The sequence below is a fragment of the Lissotriton helveticus genome, chromosome 4_1, assembly GCF_964261635.1.
Source record: "Lissotriton helveticus chromosome 4_1, aLisHel1.1, whole genome shotgun sequence".
NCBI classification, from domain to species: Eukaryota; Metazoa; Chordata; class Amphibia; order Caudata; family Salamandridae; genus Lissotriton; species Lissotriton helveticus.
The window spans coordinates 586,035,964-586,046,210 of NC_136063.1; positions in this window are offsets into that span (position 1 = coordinate 586,035,964).

Below are 10,247 nucleotides of genomic sequence, written 5' to 3' on the forward strand. Positions count from 1 at the left end.
TAGATAATCATTAAAGGACCGAGAATGGTGAGACTGTATCATCCCTGACTCAATCTGTACCACCACTGATGTAGCAGTGCCCCTATCTGTTTTATTTCAAACTTCAGTGTCACGGGCTTTTCTTCTGTTCCAGCCTTGTGTTAGTGGCTTGTTGGCTGCGGCTGGTCAGTCGGGTTCTAGAACAGTTTGAACAGCGTGTTTAGTCCCCACCATACCAATTTGTTAGCTTGTTGAGCCTACATCTTTCCTGACACACTAAAGATCACCCCTGGCCTAGCGGGAGTCCTCAACTCCCTAACTTTCATTCCAGGGACATTCAGCGTTTTCATCTTCATCTTATGTCTTAGGTTTGCTATGAAACCATTTGAACTAAGTCCTAACTGTTCGAAAGAGATAACCTTTTCAAGACACCCTTGTACCCTAAATCTCATTTACCCTGCCACAGCCGCGGTGTCTGTGTTTTTAGTACACGCCCCTGGCCCTCTCAGTAAATAAATGAATAAATGATTGAGTGACACCCACCTCCCTACCTGACTTCTTGGCGCTAGTCTAAATACCGCCTATCCAAATAGATTTGACTTTTTTCCTTAAGCCTATGAACAAAAGATGAATGTGAGTAGCCAGTTTTGAGAGACAGGCCCATGACATTTGGAATGAATATTAGTAGTGGGATGAAAAACGGGAGCTAATGTAGGTGCATGCGCCAGAAGTCTCCCTATATTGACTGGACAACAGTTGACCTCCTAATTGTTTTTTCTTTTAAGCATTTGCCAGTCGTGATATCAACAACTAGGCACCTATAGCCTTGTAATTTTAACGGAGACATGCAAACTGGCTCATTCATACACTAAAAATATCACCTAGGACTTGGGCAGCAACCATGTTTTGATGATTATTTGGTTTTGGGTTACTAAGTGTTTGGCACTGGCTTTTCAGGTACTCATCAAGTGACAGCCTGCATTTACATTCTCCCACTTAGTTGTCTAGTCAGAGTGACAGAGGACGAGGTCCGACAAATACCTGATCCGTGGTACGTGTACGTGGTACATTGTAGGACTCAGTGTCGCACTTCTATCGCATTCAGAGTTCAAGATGTTTCCAGAGTAGACCGCACCCCTTTCCAGAGTAGACCGCACCCCGTCCCATATACCTACATTGGCATGTGGCCTCATGGTACTTTAAAATATCTCTTTACCAAGTGAGTATTATAACAGTGTTTGGGGTTGTATCTCACCCCAAAGGTACTCGCTACTTCCATTTGATTGTGCGCATCATTTAACCAAACCGTCTTTCCTACTTTGACTTCATGGCCTATTTTATTTTTATTTAGACTTGCATCTCTGACTTGACATTGATTTTGAGCATTATACCATAGTATATAGAGTTGCAAACTCTACCACTTCGGATCTCTAGGCAGAAACATTTTCAGTGTCATGGTATAGATGAGCAAATGCACATGATATGGTTCCAAGACTGGCACTGAGGGTAGCTGTAGAACTGTTTAATAGCATCTGATAGAGGTTTCTAGCAACAGATTCCTTCCCACAGAATATTCCCCAGGCGTCACACTGGATCTGCACATTTTTGGGCAGTACCCCTGAGTGCCAGTAGGTGGTCGCGTTCAGCCTTGGAATCCGTGTCGTCCATGCCAGAAGGGAAGTGCGCTGTGCCATAGGCACATTCGCTTGGCAGTTCGGGCTGAACTGTTCCCATGAGGCACAGGGTCAAGACTAATTTGCATATGGCCATGACTGAACTGGGGGCTTGGTGAGCAAAATAAAGATGGATTAAACCCAGATCTGTGACTGGGGGTGAATGTTTTGCCATTGTGCAACATTCCGTCCATCATCTTGTGTGTTGTGCCATATTCGCCATCCCGGCGAGCTGATGTTACTTTTCTTCTTGTACCAGTCAGTGCAAACATGTAAAGAGCTTCCCCTAGTCAATTTTTGACTTAGTTTTTCCTCAATTTTTTGTCGAAGCTTTCTTGAGATTTCCATCTCCTGGTATGTTAGAGATGTCTCCTAAAAAAACTAAAAAGGCTTTAAACTGTGTTGTACCTATCACAGGCAGATGCCTGTGACAGACGCACACTTGGTTTGCCTATGATGCTTAGAGCAGGAGCACGATTCCAAGACCTCTGAGAAATACCGCGCCATGAATCCTAAGGCCCTGAAGGAACAGTCCCTGAAGCTCCACGCTGTTCTAGGTCGGATGACCCTGCGTCGCTGTTGATCCTGGTTGTGAGAGAGGTCCTGGTACTGCTCGCAGAGCCACTTCCAATGATCGTCCTGATCCAAGTCATTGGTTAAGTTTCGCAAGCAGAAGTAGTCGAAGTGCCCTTCGACTTTCCCAAGCTGGTCCAAGCCATCGGACCATGCACAGGAGCATCAGCACTCTAGGACTCACTCCGCAGTAAAGCCTGAGCCAAGGTCTGCTCTGCTCCTCCCTGAGTTTAAGGAGCTGGAGAGATGCCCACCAAACTCAAGGAGTTTTATGAGGTTATGCACCCCATATTTCGCACAAGACCACAATCTCCTTCAACACCAAGTCCACTGCTGTCACTCCGGGTGTTGCTGATGCTTCACGGCAGTGGAGGCCCCATCATCAAACTGAGCCCTACATGGAGTTGGATGGGTGCCGGGTGATGCTGGTGCCGACCGGTACCATCCTTCCGAAATAGAGGCAGTGCCTTTTTCTTTTGACAGGCCGGAGAGGGTGACAATTGAGAGGTGTCCGAGGACCCTTATTGTTACCACCATCCCCTTGATGAATCTGAGGACAACTGGTACAAGGAACTGGTGGATGCCAGTGGTTTATACACCTCACCAAACACTGGCCTCGTCTCTCCCCCTACTGTGGCTACAGAGGTGGGTTTCTCATTTGCAATTGTGGTGCGGAGGGCAGCTGAGAACTTGGACCAACAGTAGCAGTCAAGACTAACGTCTTGACTGGTGTTTCAGCTTCGAGTTGCCCCTTCCGAACCATTACTCCCATTCAAAAAACCCTTACAGGTGTCCTCCTTGGGGCCTGGTCCAATCCATGGAGAGGGCTCCTGTACACAGGACATTTGTCTTCCATTATCACCCCACTCCTGGGAACCACAGTTTAATCACCTAGTACCCCAACCTGGAGAGCTTGTTGGCCGAAGCTTCTACTTCCAGGATCAATCCCAGTGAGTTCCCTACCACTACACCATATAGTGAATCCAAAAGGTTGGATCGCTTTGTCAAAATAATTTTCTCTTCCACAAGCCCTAGCACTGCGGTCGGTAAATACCACATGCCTTTTGGACTAATAAGCCCACACTGTGTGGGATTCGGTTGCGCAAGTGCTGCTTAAGGTCTCTGGAGGAGGCCCAAGCTATTGCTGACTAGCCAGATGCCGCAAAGTTCACCATCGGATGTGGACTAGTCATGAGCAAATCGCAGTGACTCTTAGACAGATTGGTGTGGCTCACTGGTTAGAGGCGGCAGGCCCGGAAGCAGAGATCGGCCCGGGACCAGAGTTCAATTCCCGACGCGGCAGGATTGTGGACCAGGGTCAGCGGACTCGATATTTCTCGCCTCGGTGCCTACTCTAACCAGGGTTCACACTCGGCAACTCTGGGTATTAGCTTGCCTCATCTCTACAACGGCCCCCCACATTCACCGGGGATGCCTGGTTTCACCTTGGAGATACCCAGTAGGGACCATCTCACAGGGATAGCCAGGACGGGTTCCCCAGCGGTCTACAGCGCCACGACGCCTCAGGGCAGCAGTGTGCTTTACAAGACACATACATTTACATACATTTAGACGCCATGTCTGGAAGAGAACCACTGGATTTTAAGGGGATGTCCAAGCTTCGCTCATGGACATGCCCTTTCATGGCTCTTGCCTCTTTGATGATAAGGTGATTCAGTGCAGGAGCGCTTTAGGATACCAGATACAGCCAGGTCCTTTGGCCTATCCATGGCGCATGCTAACTCAGTCTGCCTTTCTCCGCTTCTATGTCTGTGGTAGGGGCTGCCAACCACATCCTTTCCTGCTCAGCCACCAAGGTCATCAGGCTTCCCAGCCTTTTCGTGGACGTAGTTCACACGGTACACAGACAAAATATCGAGTTTTAAATTTCGATATCCAATTATATCGAAGTTTAAATATCGAAGGGACATAATATAGAAGGTAAGTAATATCGACACTCTTAATATGGATATTAGTAATATCGAAGTTTTAAATATCGATGTCAGTAATATCGAAGTAAATAATTTCGATGTTACTAATATCGATTTTTAAATACATTTTGTGTATATTACATTGTATTTATTATGTTTAATAATTTATTTTTAATGTAATTTAATTAAATGTCTTTTAGTACTGTAGCGGGTTGTGGGTTTATAGGGGAATGGGGTGGGAAGTAATTTAATTATGTTAAATTAATTATTAATTAGTAGGAATTATAAATTAATTAATTGAGAATAATTTTTAAATAATTATAATTAATTGAATAATTGATAAATATGTTCTGTAGCGGGTTATGGGTTTATATAGGAATAGGGTGGGAAGTAATTTAATTATGTTAAATTAATTATTAATTAGTAGGAATTATTAATTAATTAATTGAGAATTCTTTTAAATTAATTTTAATTAATTGATTAATTGATAAATATGTTCTGTAGCGGGTTATGGGTTTATAGGGGAATAGGGTGGGAAGTAATTTAATTATGTTAAATTAATTATTAATTAGTAGGAATTATTAATTAATTAATTGAGAATTCTTTTTAATTAATTTTAATTAATTGATTAATTGATAAATATGTTCTGTAGCGGGTTATGGGTTTATAGGGGAATAGGGTGGGAAGTAATTTAATTATGTAGAATTAATTATTAATTAGTAGGAAGCATACATTAATTGTTATTAATTGGTAAATAATTAAAATTAATTGGTAATTAATTTTAAATAATTCATTAATTGATAAATGTGTTCTGTTGTGGGTTGTGTGTTTATAGGGGAATATGGTGGGAACTAATTTTAATGTAATTAAGTAATAATGAATTATGTTTTATAAGTATGTTATTTCAACCCCTACGCTATCCAACACTTTCCCTACTGTTGCACTCTCTGGAGTTGGAATAGGAATTTTAACCCTACGCTATCCAACACTTTCCCTACTGTTGCACTCTCTGGAGTTGGAATAGTAATTGTTACCCCTACGCTATCCAACACTTTCCCTACTGTAGCACTCTCTGGAGTTGGGATTGTAATTTTTAATCCTACGCTATCCAACACTTTCCCTACTGTTGCACTCTCTGGAGTTGGAATAGTAATTGTTACCCCTACGCTATCCAACACTTTCCTTACTGTTGCACTCTCTGGAGTTGGAATAGTAATTGTTACCCCTACGCTATCCAACACTTTCCCTACTGTTGCACTCTCTGGAGTTGGAATAGTAATTGTTACCCCTACGCGATCCAACACTTTCCTTACTGTTGCACTCTCTGGAGTTGGAATAGTATTTGTTACCCCTACGCTATCCAACACTTTCCCTACTGTTGCACTCTCTGGAGTTGGAATAGTAATTGTTACCCCTACGCTATCCAACACTTTCCCTACTGTTGCACTCTCTGGAGTTGGAATAGTAATTTTTAATCCTACGCTATCCAACACTTTCCCTACTGTTGCACTCTCTGGAGTTGGAATAGTTATTGTTACCCCTACGCTATCCAACACTTTCCCTACTGTTGCACTCTCTGGAGTTGGAATAGTAATTGTTACCCCTACGCTATCCAACACTTTCCCTACTGTTGCACTCTCTGGAGTGGGAATAGTAATTGTTACCCCTACGCTATCCAACACTTTCCCTACTGTTGCACTCTCTGGAGTGGGAATAGTAATTGTTACCCCTTCGCTATCCAACACTTTCCCTACTGTTGCACTCTCTGGAGTTGGAATAGTAATTGTTACCCCTACGCTATCCAACACTTTCCCTACTGTTGCACTCTCTGGAGTGGGAATAGTAATTTTTACTCATACACTATCTAAAATGTATTTAGCTTTTTTATTAGTATTATGTTGTTATTAATTGTTATTTATGTGATTATTTTATGTATATAAATGTATTAGTAATTTATTATATTTTTATTTTTTTATAAGTTATGAAAATAATTAATTTAGAGTTAATATTAATGAAAAATATATTATGTATTATATATTTATTGATATTAATTTGTATTACATTATGTATTAATTTTAAATATTATAGTACATTTTTAAACATGTTTATTACATTTATAAGTATTATTTTGTTAATATTAGATTTTTATTTAATAAAAAAAAACGATATTTCACAAAAAACGATATTTTTGTCATTCTATATTTTTTTTCCGATATATTTGTACTTACCTTGTTAGGGATAGGATTCCTATATTTTTGACTTCGATATTTTTGTTCCGATATTTTTGTATATCGATATTTGTGTTATCGATATTTTGTCAGACATTCGTTCACACATTCAACATGGGACCACCATCCAGGTGTCTGGTCACTATGACAGATGCATCACTCATGAGCTGGGGCTACAATCTGGGAGAGATTAAGATCAGAGTAATCTGGTCTCTGGCGGAGTCTGGGCTTCACATCAACCTGTTGAAGCTCTGGGTGATCTGGTTGGCAGTGAAAGTCTTTCCCTTCGATCAATGGAAGGCTGGTACATGTGTTCACGGACAACACCATCGCCATGTGGTACTGCAACAAGCAGGGCGGTGGTGTTGAGGACCCTTTGTCAAGAGGCCCAGCGCCTCTGGACATGGCTGGAACGCCAAGGCATTTCACCTGGTAGTTCAACTCCTGGTGGGCTCTCTAAACACCAGGGCAGACAAACTCAGCTTTCATTGCCTAGCAGATTACGAATGGTGTCTCATCCATAGGTGGTGAAAGGTCTCTTTCAAGTGTGGGGGGAGCCTTGGTTAGATCTGTTGGCCACCGCAGAAAACACCCAATGTCAGTTGTTTTGTGCACTGGAGCTTCTAAGGCGGTTCTCACTCCTTGACGCTTTTTGTCTCGAGTGGAACTCTGGTCTCCTGTACGCTTTTCTGCCAATACCACTCCTGCCCAGAGTTCTTAAGATCCTGAAATGACTAGGCCCAAGTTAATCTTGTAGCTCCGGATTGTGCACGGAGAGTATGGTATCTCAAGCATGACCATGTTCATGCATCTGCATATACTTTAAAGGATGCATGCGTATGGAAATGGTATGAAGCATAATCTGAGGCCTGGAATGCAGCTTCTGTTGGACCATCTCGTTCAATTTCAGGAGCATATCTGCCTAAGAAGTTCCTGGATGTCCTTTCTTTAGACACTATAGACCATGGTAACTCAGCAGTGCGTTTGTTCCCTAGAACCATTGTCTGATCTTTTATTAGGTGGTTAAAGAAAAGCACTGGGCTCAGAACATAGAACACACAACACATATGATCACAAAACTGGCTACTTGGTGCAAGGCTCTCTTTACAATGTTACCATATGATAGGCAAAAAAGCACATTGTTATGTATCCTAATGGGTTGACCTGGTAATGGACTGCGGGGCATATTAGCAAGGGCTACATCGCCGCTTTAGCGGGACTTTTTCACGCTAAAGCGGCGATATTTGTATCGCCCCCATTAGCAAGCTGTCGCTAACAGCAGTTAGCGACAGCTTGTAGGCGATAGCTACAGGTTTCGGACCCGCTTTGCATGTCAGCGATATTTATCGCTAATGATATGCAAAGTGGGCGTACCCAACCTGTTAGCGACTGAAAGCAGTCGCTAACACAGCTATCGCCTATTAGCAAGGCAGGCGAAGCGATAAAAAAAATCTTGCTAAGCGCAATTATCGCTAGAACCTAACGCCTGCTCAGACCATGACTTAACCTATATATCCAATGGGAGGTGGATATTCAGGTTAAGTCCCCATTAGCGTTAATGCCTGAATATTGCTGGATTTCCAGCGATATTCACGCGTTGAGCTGCTATTGCCGGATATTTTATTGCTTTAGAGATAAACATTGCTAATAGCACGTTATCTCTGCGATAATATCCGACGATAGGCGGCAATAAAAAAATATACGCGCTAAGCGCATTTAGCGATAATTATCGCTATTTGTTGCTAAAATGCCCCTGCATCCTTTCTGATGACTTCTGTGGGACCTCTAGTAATGACCTGAGGTTCCGCACTTATTCTACCTACTTCAGAGGGACTTCTGGTTGTGGCCTGTGCTACTGCACCCTTGTGTAGCTGGCACCATAGAGGCAGATAAAGAAATCACTGTTGGATTTGTATGGAGAGGGGTATAGTGCCATTAGCACAAACACTATCAACCTCATTCAAGCTTTGGAGGAGTTCCATATTGGCATGACTCCTGCTTCCAAAACCAGTTTCAAACCCCCACACTTATAGGCAAGAAAACAACTGATTGTGTGCTGCTGACTCCGCTGGTTCATCTGGCAGCGGACCACTTCCTGGAGTGCATCAGTAATCTGGAGGCCCACTTGTTGCAGATTTTCCCTGCATGATTGCCCTGCCAGTTATGGTCGACTGGCCCCCATTCAGGGAAGACTAACTGTGTGGCAGAACCATTCTGTTATTTCCCCTGAAGCTAATCTTTACTGTGGGAGTTAATTTCTCAACAATGAAAAAAAATACCAAGCCTGCCCCATAAAATTTCTGATGACTCTTCTTTTTCTGAGCCTAAGCATGAGCCAAGGCGTCACAAACGTTGGCATCTAAATAACACAAAACATGTTGTCATGTAAAAATATGATTAACTCTATTTAATATGCAAACTGTTAAATATCTTTAAAATAACGTATTTCCCCAACATATATTATGTTTTCTAATAATCTGGACCTCTGCAAGTATGCATTGTTGTGGCATGTTCTGTCTAATTATGTATTTGCAACATTTGCCAAATAACCCATGATCTGCAGTTTTTAACATAAACTATTTTGTATCTAACTCAAACGGATCAAAAGCTACTAAACAGGCAGAAACGTGTCTTGACGCACAGTTGAAGGCCCTTCACAAAGGTTGATTGTTCATCTTCCACTTGCTTATTGATGCGTTTGAGTGCTAAATTGGTACAAATTTGGAAAACCTTTGTCCATGCAGTATTAACCATGAGTGCAAGTAAATTATAGAAGTATTGCTATCACAAAATGTGCTGCATCATGCCACATAATTCGCCTTTTCTTGCTTTGAGGCCTCAAAGAAAGGTATTAGTTTTTCATGTGAGAGCGGGGCTCTGCACGAAGCAGAGAAGTTGGGGGTGAGTGGCTGCCCAAAGAGACTGAAAGTGAAGACCCAAGCACAGTTACATTTTTTAAAAACAGCCGGCATGTTTGCTTTGGACACTTTGAATATTAGCAGCACTCACTGATCAGGCTGGGTACTGAGGGGCAGATTTACAAGCCCCTTGCGCCACTTTTGCATAATTTTTCTCATGTTAAAAATTAGGCAAAAGTGGTGCAAGGTGCTCGTAAATCTGCCCCTGAATGTTTACTATGACGCCAGTATGAGGATAAAGTGCAGCGAGTGCTGTTTTAATTTTTTAACAAAAAATTAACTATTACCTATATATATTTTAAAGCAAACATGCTTTTTTCAGATTGACAAAGGCTACAATTGCCGAAACACGTCTCTGAGGCCACAGATGTGAATAAAGTTTTCTTTGAGCCACACCCCCTCTTGAGTGATAGATCTTTTTGAAAGTGGAAAAGAGGCTAAATTAAATTAAGAGATAAATTCGGCTTGCAGGGGTAGCGCCGTTCATGGGCACCAACTGCGATCAGGCCCTCGACGGCAGACCGTAAATAGAGGAGAATGCTGTGGTCTCGCCCCCGTACTCAACACTGGACAGGCTTGCTGGGACAGGGCTCAAGGTGCTCGCCACGGCTCTGAGAGGCTGACTAACTCTTGAGCGTGATCGGCAGTCGCTTTGGTACGAAGCCTGTCTTCAGATTGACTGCATGGATTAGGGACTACAGAGCGGGGCTCTGCACGAAGCAGAGAAGTTGGGGGTGAGTGGCTGCCCAAAGAGACTGAAAGTGAAGATCCAAGCACTGTCCCGTTTTTAGATCTCGCCTGGCGAAAGCAGCGCATGCGCTGCTCTCGCCAGGAGAGCACCATTCGGAATTCATTCTATGAGGGCTCTCATGCACGCGTCTGCAATGTACAGAGATGGCTGCTCTCGCCATTTGTCCATTGCAAACGGCATGCGCATGTCCGTGG